Here is a 12,232-nt window from a genome sequence, read left to right as displayed (position 1 = left end):
AATTATAATAAGGTATAGCTAGGTCCAGAGTATGTAGCTTAAAAACAAATCCTAAGAAAGGATATACTGGAAACAGAAGCTGACTCCTTTCTCAGGTAACAGTCAAGTGTGTGAGCCTGTGCTGCGGACCTGCCAGGCCTCACTCTGCAGACTGCGGGCTGCAGGGTCACCCCCTCCCAGCACCTGCACAAGCTCGCTCACACTCTTAGCATCCTCTGCTCTGTTTGTTTCTCCTCTGCTCTGTTCATTTATGAGGTCAGACGGAATCTGAATGCTCCCAGTTCCCTCCCTTCAAGGCCAAACTGTCCTTAAAGTGCAGGTTGCTTTACCAGTGCACAGATGAAGAGACCTGTGTGTGGAGTCTGATAGAGGACTGAGAACCAATTAAGCATTTTGCTCTAGAAGACACTTGAATCCCCGTGTGACATCATATTCTATTCAATACATTTATGTTCCTCAAAAATTACTACTTAGTTTGCTTCACTATTTCATAATTATAAACACTGTGACACCAAACGGACTCTACCATTCTCTTAGCTCATAACTTGGATCTCTGATGTAGCATTAGCTTTACGATTTATGTTTTCCTGGAGTAACCTCTGGAAAGACAGTGTCAGGAACAAGCAGCTATGTCCATTTTACCACTTATCGCCAACTACGCTAAGGCACAGGAAGAAAGGTAACCTTCACAATGTCTGTCATTTGTGCACATTTGTCCTTGGCGAGATAAAAAGTCTCCAATTTCTCTCCATTATTAGCTTGTGTGGGTGGGTGTATTCTTGACTATACAGTCAAGCAGTTTAGCAACTGGGATACACTCTGAGAAATGTGAAATATGTCATAAGTCACTGCATGAGGATCCCAGACTGCATTTAACAGATAGCTGTCATGTTTGTAACCTCAACTATTAAATACAGAACATTTATTTCTTAGTGGTATTTTTTTTTTATTTTGAAATTAAATAAAACTATCACACGCCACACAGGTAACCAAGGTCTACACAGCTCACTGAACTTTGGCCTGTAACTTTAGGAAGCCATAGTCATATATGCTGACCCATTCCCTTTTGTGGTGGTTTGTATATGCTTGGCTCAGGGAGTGTCACTATTAGGAGGTCTGACCTTGTTGGACTAGGTATGGCTTTGTTGGAGGAAGTGTGGCACTATGGGAGTGAGCTTTGAGACCCTCCTCCTAGCTGCTTGGAAATTAGTCTTCTCCTGTTTGTCTTCAGAACAAGAGGTAGAACTCTCAACTCCTTCTACACCAGGCCTGCCTGGACGCTGCCTTGCTTCCCGCCTTGATGATAATGGACTGAACCTCTGAACCTGTAAGCCAGCCCCAATTAAATGTCGTCCTTTATAAAAGTTGCCTTGATCATGGTGTCTGTTCACAGCAGTGGAAACCCTGACTAAGACAGAAGTTGGTACCAGGAGTGAGGTATAGGCCTGGCCGTGCTTTTGTTTAGAAGAGTGTGGATTTGGGGACTTTGGATTTGGAAAGCAGTAAGTTGCTTTAAGTGGGGCTTCATGGGCTATCCTAGTAGAAATATGGAAGACTTTGTGGCTGAGGGTGGTTTGAACTGTGGAAGCCTGGCCCTAGAGGTTTCAGAGGAGAAGACTTAAAAGTATGTGGCCAAGAAGTTCTTGTAATATTTTGGTAAAGAATGTGGCTGCTTTGGGCCTTGTCCAAGGAGTCTGCCTGAGGCTAAGGTGAAAATAGTCAAATTAATAGCATTGTCAAAGAAGGTCTTAAAATAATCCAGTTTAGAAACTGTGCTATGGGTTAGTCTCATGAAGGGCATTCTGTGTGAGGAAGGGAATTCTGCTCAAGCATCGCAAGCTTAGGAAGGACAAATATAAAGCATATGGTACAATGGGTACCAGGAAGTGAAATGGAGCTGAACCCTGTGTTCACAGAGATAAGCATAGCAGAGAGTGGTGGCTTTGGGGCGAGGTCCCACCCACCTAGGCTTATTGTTTATGTGTTTGCCATTGAACAGGGAATAGCTATATCTAGGCATTATTATTATCTGGTTATTGCTTTCGTTCAGACTTTGGACCTGGAATGAACTACAATCCAGAAGTGGAGGCCACAGATCTTGATCCAGGTCTTGAGGAATAGTAGCCATGAAAAGGGTAGGCCCAAGAATAGTGGTACACACCTTTAATCACAGGAGACAGAGGCAAGCAGATCTCTGAGTTGAAGGCTGGCTTGGGATAGAGTAAGTTCTAGGTGAATAAAAGCTTAAGATTGAGGCATGGTGATACACTCCTTTAATCCCAGCATTCAGGAGACGGGCATGCAGATCTCTGAGTTCAAGGTCAATGTACAGAGCAAGTTCCAGGACAGCCAAGCTTAGGCAGTGAAAGAGTTGGAAACCAGAAAGCTGATGATAATGTTGTTCCAGCCCCAGCAAGCAGCAAAACTCAGTAGCTTCAGCCATGTGGCTCTGGCTCTAGAGTTAAGAGCAGAAGAGGTTACTGGGACAATTGATACTGAATGGCTGGAGCTAAGAAATTACCAGGGATTAAGAGGAGACCAGCATCACTAAGGTAAAGATCTTCTGGGAAGTGTTTTCCGAGAACACAAAGAAGCTGTGTTCCAGAGATAACCAGGGTTGCACCTCGTGCTGCAGCTGGACTTGGCAATGTGTAAGAGTCACCCAGGTGGTACTGGCTGTGAAGGCATGAAGGGGTCATGGAGAATAGCTGAGGCTTGGCACCGTGAGAGGCCAGGGAAGGCCACTGGTGAAAAGTACAGCCTCTGTTGCAGTTGTCAGCCCAAGCAATGAAGGGAGCCTCTGAAAGGCTAGGGGTGAAGCCTAGAAGCAGTAGGAGACCCCAGCATATTGGAGGTGCCAGTACCGTGGGACGATCGCCAAGAACAGCAGCAGCAGTGGTGTGGATCGACCTAGAGTGCTACAGAGCGCAGAGCTGGAGAAGGGACTCAAGCACTTTTGAAGAGCCCAGAAGATCATGTGTGGATCCCAGACACTGGAGCAAGAACCTGTGAAACTGGAGATGCCTTGAAGACCCCAAGACGGTAGGGATTCCAGAGCTGTGTATGCTGAGGAAAGCTGCTAACGGGGGGGGGGGGGGGGGGTGGAGCCAGCCAGAAGGAATTATGTTGCAGTCAACAAAGACGAAAGGAGCTGGAGCTCTGAAGACCGAGTTGACATCAGACGTGGAGAAGCAGAGGCTGCAGTTTGTCCAGCTGGGTTTTGGCCGTGCTCTGGTCCAGTATTTCCTCACTACGATGTTTTGGAATGGTAATGTACATCCTGTGGTGTTGGAGGTACGTGATCTGCTTTTTTATTTTGATTTTATAGGGGATCACAGTTAAGCGATTGGGTGAGTCTCAGCAGAGACTTTGAGATTTCAACATTTGACACTGTTGACACTTCAACATTGTTACATGGGGACTTTTGAAGTTGAATTAAATGTACTTTGCATTATGCTATGGCTACGTATGGCCCCCACAGACTCATGTGTTTGAACAAGCCTATGGGGGCCAGGGAGTGGAATGTGGTGGTTTGAATCTGGTTGGTCCAGGGAGTGGCACCATTAGGAGGAATAGCCTTGTTAGAGGAGGTGTGTCACTGAGGAGATGGGCTTTGAGAGCCTCCTTGTAGCTTCATGGAAGTCAGTCTTCTCCTGTTTGCCTTCAGAAGAAAAAGTAGAACTCTCAAGCTCCCCCAGTGCCAGGCCTGCCTGGAGGTTGCCATGCTTCCTGCCTTGATGATAATGGACTGAACCTCTGAACCTGTAAGCCAGTGCCGATTAAATGTTGTGCTTATGAGAGTTGCCTTGACTGTGGTATCTGTTCACAGCAATGGAAATCCTAACTAAGACACTAAGCCGCCATGATACTATGCCTCATCACATGACTTTATACATGTAGTGGTCTAGCGTAATGTACCTATATGATATATCTGGATGAGCTGGGCATGGTGGCACACACTTTTAGTCCAGCAGAGGCAGGTGGATCTCTGTGAGTTTGACACCAGCCTAGTCTAAGAGAATTCCAGGACAGCCAGGGCTATCACACAGAGAAACCCTGTCTCATAAAAAACCAAAAATTCTATATGTATTTTAATATCCATATATCAATAAACAGGTTTTGCTCTTATACAAAGGAAAAAAAAACATTTGGTGCAGTTTATAAAGAGCACAAAAAGGAGGTAGAATGTTTCCCTTGTAAAAAGCGATCCTTGAAAAACTGTACAGTTGTGGAAGAATATCTGTAGTTATTTGAGAGATTATAATAAAACGTGGAAGGAGCTTCATCCTCTAAATGATGATGAACTCTGTGCTTCTACTCTTTGCGGATGCAAAAGGATCTGTTCTTGAATTTACTGGTATGTGAGCAAGCATATGACAATGTTGGAATATGGTGAAAGAAAACAGTGCCATGTCCTGCTGGAGTTCACAAGAGGATACAGGCCAGAAAGAGGGGGAATGCAGACTGACCTGCCTACAGCAGGCAGATGGACTGACAAACAACATGTGCTATCCACAGGAAGAAAACGCCAGTGGCTCTGCTTTGATGAGACTCAACTCAGCTTCTGTCGATGGATGGGGGGTGGGGTGGGTGCCGAGGAGGCACAGAAAGGGAGTTTATAAATGAGAAATGGGGGAGCCAGGTGACACAAGGCCCTGACGGCCCAGCACTGGTATTCGAACTCCACAGAGGGCAAGCACACAACCAGATGTGAAACGGGAGGACTGGAGTGCGGGGTTTCAGAGACAGGAAGGGTAATCGCTACAGAAATGGGCAGAAAGGCTGCTTCAGTCAAGCAGAAAAGGAATGGCCAGGACAAGGAGCTTTCCAGAAAGGAATTGCTAAGAAAAGCTCTGGGCTGTGTATTGTATTCAACTCCAGTAATGCAGAATATCACATAATTAAACAGCAGCAGAGCGTCTGAGTAGCAACAACACGAGGATATGGCCGTTATGAATATGAACTAATTCCACATGTTTATCTCGCTGGCTAAGACCATGGGAAACACCAAAATATTTACTTTCTGGACCGCATTCCCATGGACAGTTGTAATTGTGATGATACTTGAGCCGTCACAAAGGCAGACTTAATAGTGACACCAGACTTCCTCCTGGTTCTCTTCTGAGCAGGCTCATTAGTAATGGTGGTGATTAGTCATCCTCAGTCCAGACGGCAGGCACAATGGTCCTGACTTCAGATCTGACCTGCGGCATAGGCGCCTTTAAGCCTTATAAGTGAGCCTCGATAAGTCCCTCCATACAACAGGACTTCCTATTACAAACATCTGTTTTCTCACATGAACCATGTTCAACATGTTAAAAATAAGTTTCCTTTCTGTATCCGTTTGTAAAAGGAACCATCAATCAATCAGACTGAAGGTTCAAGTCTCCCTCTTACAAAGATGTGAATTTCCATCCCAACTTTCTCAGGGAGTTTTAAAAGTTAGTACCAGGGAAAGTTAACTATTAGGTCCTTGGGAATACAATAAAATGTTTCTTTTTCAAATGGTAGAAAACACTGCCAAGGATACTGAATGCAATCAAAGGAAAGGAAATATCAAGACAAACGCTATGCTGAGTGGTGTCTAGGAAGCCAGGTCCCCACACCAGCACACTGTTGCTCTTTTCCTTCCAGACTCCCCCAGAACACACAGGCCTCAGAAGAGAAGGCTCACTGGGAAACCTCAGTCCTCCCCCTCCCCCTCCCCTCCTCCTTCACCTCTTCTCCCCCTCCCCCCTCCCCCTCCTCCTCCTTCCCCTCCTCCTTCACCTCTTCTCCCCCTCCCCCTCCTCCCCCTCCTCCTCCTTCCCCTCCTCCTTCCCCTCCTCCCCCTCCTCCTTGCTCTCTCGCCATCGCCATCAGCTGGATGATAGATCCAGTCATCTGAGCTGTTTACTAAACACTGAGAAGCAGATCTGAACTGCGATCAGGAAGGGCAAAAAGAATTCATCCACGTCCAATCCAAAATAAAGCAAGTATCCAGAAGACTGTAATCAAAAGAATTCAAAGGAAATTCTTGTTCATATTGACAGGAAAGATTTCATAATGACCACAGTATTAGCCAAGGGCATACAAAGGATACAACATTTTGCTTTTGGTTGCTGTGAGGAAACACCTGAGGTCCTGCCTAACTTATAAGGATGGATGGTTTATTTGGACTCATGGCTGCAGGGCTATCAACCATGGTCACTTGGCCATGTTGCCTTTAGGTCTTTGGCACGACATAAATAGTATCAGAATGGTAGCACAGGGCGGAGCAGTTCACCTCAGGAGAAGGAGAAGGTGGAAGATGGTGGAAAGGGCTGGGCTCCCAGTATCCCTTTCCGCTACCTTCAGTGGTACCCTTCCTTCCATTAGGTTCCACCTCCTCAGGGCTCTACCACCTCTCAGTAGTGTCGCAGCCAAGCTCCCAGGGCATGGGTCTGTAGAAGTAACTGGTATTTCTACAAGTACCTGGTGTTGGCATTTGACTACACAGATACCTGGGCACCACAAATAAGGGACGTTAAATCAGACATCAGGAGGATTCTCACATCAGTCTCTTGCTCAGATTTCATTAGTTTACTAATATGTGCTGTGGCGAACCCAATGAATACAGCTATGCAACAGACTTTCTGGAATGCCCGAAATTTCTGTCTGCACTGTCTAATGCAGCTAGCACTCATCACGCGTAGCTACTAGCAAGGGAAAGACAGAAAATGAAATCAATTCATTTCACATCAGCTTTCCTGTATTTCGTGTGGTAGTGGCTACTGTATTGGAGAGTTCGATATTGGAATATTTCCTTATGGAATTTGATTAAAACCACCAAAATGACGCCTAAATCTGTTTTGTCTCAAAGGTTATGTCATAGCCCAAATAGTGCTTAAAAACCAGTAAGACTTCAGCAACAATTCATTAGATGGTTAAATGATTTGATAAAAGATTATCCCATTGACCCAGTCTTTTGGCTTCTGTGAGGTGTCACAGGAAAGAGATGCTTAATGTCACAACCTCTAATACAACCCTCACTGACAGCAGTAGACACAGTATGTTTTACAGAACTTCAAAATAGATGGGGTAGAATTTCAACCCTGCTCCCTCTAAGATTTCATGCTCTCAAATGTCTTCTACTCCTAGCCTGAAAACTATTTCTTTTATAATTTAAAATTATTGGGAGCACAGGAGTACAGCCCAGTGGTAGAGACTACACTTAGCATTCCTGCTGGTCTGGGTTAGATATACAGCAAGCACACACACAAGAGCTCTACTATACACAGAGATAAAATACTATTTTGGACTACATTATACTATCATTACAGAAAGAGGATGGGAAAATTTTAATTATTAAATCCATCAGTGATATGCTTAAGACCTCTTAGAGACAAAAATAGGTTTTCAAAAATTTTCACAGTAGTCAAATCATCTCCACAAAGTACATCATACATATACATATATGTATACATATACATATATATATATGTATATATGTTTTAGTACCTTTAAAAAAGTACTTGTGCTAGTCTGAAATACTAGCATTTATTTGCTACTGGAAAGTAACAAAAGGAAGGAAGGAAGGAAGGAAGGAAGGAAGGAAGGAAGGAAGGGAAATATCCCTAAAGAGACAGGATAAAGAAAACAACCATGAGTTCTGCTATACATGCAGTGCTGCTTCAAACAAAATGCTGATGACTAGCATTGACCCCTGATGACATCGTGTGAAGGGCACTGCTCTCTGTGAGGACTGACCCCCTGATGACATTCAAAGGGTACTGCTCTCTACTAGCATGAGAAGGTTCTAAATATTGTTTGCTTTGTGAATCTGATATCATTAAGAAGAAAATATTCTGGAGTTTTCTATCAACTGAATCCTGCTTGATATATTTCATCTATACAGATGTGTGTGAAACAGAAATACCTTCTGAACGTTTCTTTCTACCTGTCAATACTTGTGGGGACATCTGCCCTTAGGCTGCCAGTGTCTTCTGGAAATGCTGCCCACATGTCTGGTTTTTTCCCCCCTCACACATGTGCTCTGCCATCTACCCGCAACCAAACCATCTAAATTGCATTCAGATTTTTGTGGTATCATAATAACTTCAATATGAGGTGTATTTTCAACATTCTGGTAAGAGACTCCTTTCTTTCCTGCCTCGCCCTCCTCGCAAGTTATTTCAGGTTTGAATATTTCATTTTCATGGCTCAGCTGGGTAGTGCAGAGTCCCACCATATAACACTTACCTGGAGGTCTCCACATAGCCTGGGAATTGTGAACCAGCATGGCAAAGCCACACAGTGCATGTGTATGTGTTAAAAGATGAAGAAATGTTTCTTTTAAGACACAAACTGTCTCAACATCATGGCTCCGAAGTGAATACTACAGCCCAATTAAAGATGAGAACAGCACAAGAAGTGTCCAAACGACTCTGTATTCATCCTTCTTCCAAATATTCATCCTATCTCCAAATATTTAATGTCCAACAGACATAAGTATATTCGCTTTCTAATCTTACCACATTAGGAAGAGAGTTGGAAGAAACTTTTCTTCTTTGGAGAATAGAGGATATATATATATATACAAGGTAGAGAGTCTCCAAGGGACTAAGCCTTTCAACTTTCTACCTTGTGAACACACACGTCCATTTCTACAGGACTCTGGTCTCCATGGCACACATGTGAACACACTCATGTATTTCTACAGGACTCTGGTCTCCATGTATGGCACACATGTGAACACACTCATGTATTTCTACAGGACTCTGGTCTCCATGTATGACACACATGTGAACACACTCATGTATTTCTACAGGACTCTGGTCTCCATGTATGGCACACATGTGAACACACTCATGTATTTCTACAGGACTCTGGTCTCCATGTATGGCACACATGATGGACATACTCATGTATTTCTACAGGACTCTGGTCTCCATGGCACACATGTGAACACACACGTCCATTTCTACAGGACTCTGGTCTCCATGTATGGCACACATGTGAACACACTCATGTATTTCTAAGAGATTCTGTTCTTCAAGCCCACCATGGTGAACATATTCAACCTAAGATCAATTCCAAACCCAATACAGTGGAGGGAGAGAACCAACTCTGCTAAAATAAAACAAAACAAACAAAAAACAGAAAAACAAAATACCAGAGTGGCGTTGCACATTATAAAGTTCAGTAGTAAGTTATGATGTTGAGACAGCTTGTGTCTTATTCTTCATCTTTTAACACATACACATGCACTGTGTGGCTTTGCCATGCTGGTTCACAATTCCCAGGCTGTGTGGAGACCTCCAGGTAAGTGTTATATGGTGGGACTCTGCACTACCCAGCTGAGCCATGAAAATGAAATATTCAAACCTGAAAGTTTCATTCCTTCTAACAAAAATCAATTTTTAATTGTTCTTTACTTAGGACATGAAATATCAAATAAGAAAATGATGAGCTGAGACAAATTGCAGAAAGATTAACTCTCTGTTGATAGTACATTTCCCTCAACCTGATATACTGGATTGGCAGTGTATACCTGAACCCTCAGATAGAGCTAAACCCTAGACAAACATTTTCATATACATATACACCTGAGTTATAAATAGGCATAGAAAGAAGCTGACAATAGCTAATAATAAAATCAAAGACTCATAACAAACTATAATAAACATTATGCTAACATAAATTCTCTCTTGTCAAGACAATATATATATATATAAATATAAATATTTTCTGATCTGCTGTTGAACACAAAACACAGGAATTAAGAACCTTCAGACAGGACTGACCCTGGACTCTGACCTCACAGGTAGCAATGAATATCCTAGTAAGAGCACCAGTGGAAGGGGAAGCCCTGGGTCCTGCTAAGACTGAACCCCCAGTGAACTAGATTGTTGGGGGGAGGACAACAAGGGGGGGAGGATGGGGAGGGGAACACCCATAAAAAAGGGGAGGGGGGAGGGGGATGTTTGCCCGGAAACCGGGAAAGGAAATAACCCTCGAAATGTATATAAGAAATACTCAAGTTAAAAAAAAAAAAAAAAAGAGTATACATGGACAGAAAAAAAAAAAAAAGAACCTTCAGACAATGAAACAGGATTCAGGAGGGAGGATTAAAGATGTTTAGTTTATTACTTTTGTGTCTGTCCGTGTGTGTGTGTATGTCTGCCTGCATGCATGCATGCATGTGTGTGTGTTTATATGTGCTCAAGTGCATGTGTGCATGTGTTCATGTGAGAGAGTGGGGAGATGGTGTGTCACAGTGCATATGCAGAGGTCAGAAGACAACTCTGTAACCCCAGTTCTCTCCGTCCACTTTTACTTGGCTTCCAGGCACAGAACCCAGTTGCCGAGCTTGCATGGCCATGGTCCTTCCCTGCTGAGCCCTCTTGCCAGCCTCGGCAGCATTAATGCTCCTACCTGTTATACAAGGGATTCATGTTAGCCTGTGCACTGGGCTGCCTGCTTTCTTCTCCTCCACCTTCACACTCAACTCTTCCATTGAATAAATACGGGCTAAGCACTGGGGCTTTGGCAGTCATGAGACAAGATTCTTGCTCTCCAATACGATTGAGAGACACACAGTTATCGTGAAGGTGATTTGGAAGGAGGTGCAAACCTGTTCCAGGGATGACTTCTAACTTCCGGTCCTTTACTTGGCTGACTCCTTAGCTCCTCTCACAGCCCTGGGGGCAGGAACTAACTTGCTCTTTATGGACACAGACACAGTGATTCAGGCCAGCTAAGGACCATGGTGATTGGCATTTAATGGTAGAACCAAAATCAGAGGCTACCTAGGCTTTCTACCTACTAGAGCGAGTTTATAAACAGTCCGACCCCCACCCCACTCCGTGCTCTTTCTCCTCTTGCAGAAAAGTGTCTCTGGTTCTGCTACTGAAGGTCAGTTGGACTTACAAAGATTTTTGCTGGTCTCTTTATGTCATTTGCCACTAAATATGCAGTCTGCTTTTCAGTGTATTTATTCATATTTTAGGTCACAAAATAAAGCTTTTTTGTCTTAAAATTTTGATGCAGCTGACAAAGCTTGTGATTTTTTTTCCTGTGGTAGTTTCATGAGAATGGCCCCTGAAGGCTCATTTTTGGATGCTTGGTGCCCAGGTGTTGGGAAGGTTTGGGAAGGACTGGGAGGTGTGGCCTTGATGGAGGAGGTGTATCACCAGAGGAGGGCTTTGTCCACTTCATGCCCAGGTAGCTCTCTGCCTGGTGCTTGTGGATCAAATGTGACCTCTCAACTACTGCTTCATTGGCCGGCCCGCCTGCCTGCCTGCCTGCCTGCCTGCCTGCCTGCCTGCCTGCCTGCCTGCCTGCCGCCTGCCTGCTGCCTGCTGCCTGCTGCCTGCTGCCTGCTGCCTGCTGCCTGCTGCCTGCTGCCTGCCTGCCTTCCTGCCTGCCTTCCTGCCTGCTGCCTGCCTGCCTGCCGCCTGCCTTCCTGCCTGCTGCCTCCTGCCTGCTGCCTGCCTGCCGCCTGCCTGCTGCCTCCTGCCTCCTGACTACCTACCTGCTGCCTGCCTCCTGCCTTCCTGCCTGCTGCCTCCTGCTTGCTGCCTTCCTGCCTGCTGCCTGCCTGTCTGCTGCCTGCTGCCTGCCTGTCTGCTGCCATACTCCTAACCATCTATGGTGGTTGTGGCTCTAACCCTCTGGAACTACGAGCCACAAGCTGAGCATTTTCTTTCTTAAGAAGCCTTGGTCATGGCGTCTCTTCAGGGCCACAGAAAGGTAACTAAGACAATTACCATGTTCATTTAAATAAGGTATCTGGCTAAAAACACACACTTTCTAAGCAGACAGACTGGGTCAAAGTCCCGGGGCTCTACTTAGCAAAGCATTTGACCACAGGAAAATGTAGGTTTTGTTATTTGTAATGGGGATAGGACCAGTACTTAAGTTATCTCCAGGGCCACATCTATGAGTAAATGGGAAATACCTACTGACCACTTGAAAAAGAAAAGCATTAGTCTCACTCAGTACTGTTACTTTCATAACCACGTCCTTAGATCTAGGTGTGAAACTGGGTTTGAAACAGTTTCCCCTCAAACAACCACCATGAGGACTACGCTTGTGTCTCTGGTTTCCAAGGTGCCCATTGATTCTCCATAAATAAATCCACACAGAAGGGCACCCACGAGGCACGTGGTCCTGTATCATCTATGATTCAAGGAATTTCTGTGTTTTTGGTTTTTTAATGGACTCTGGTTGGAAACCTCGCATGCTCGTTTTCTCCCTTTCATTCTGAAAT

The 12,232-nt window shown here is 44.6% G+C and overlaps 1 protein-coding gene across 27 annotated transcripts in view; it reads right to left on the bottom strand.

Moving 5' to 3' along the window:
- The window catches only part of Bbs9 (Bardet-Biedl syndrome 9), a 425,044-nt gene that overhangs the window by 68,700 nt on the left and 344,112 nt on the right, over positions 1–12,232 (bottom strand). The gene's annotated exons all lie outside the window — the stretch shown is intronic.

Source organism: Rattus norvegicus, chromosome 8 (assembly GCF_036323735.1).
Source record: "Rattus norvegicus strain BN/NHsdMcwi chromosome 8, GRCr8, whole genome shotgun sequence".
Taxonomy (NCBI): Eukaryota; Metazoa; Chordata; class Mammalia; order Rodentia; family Muridae; genus Rattus; species Rattus norvegicus.
This window is presented reverse-complemented; position numbering and strand designations above follow the sequence as displayed.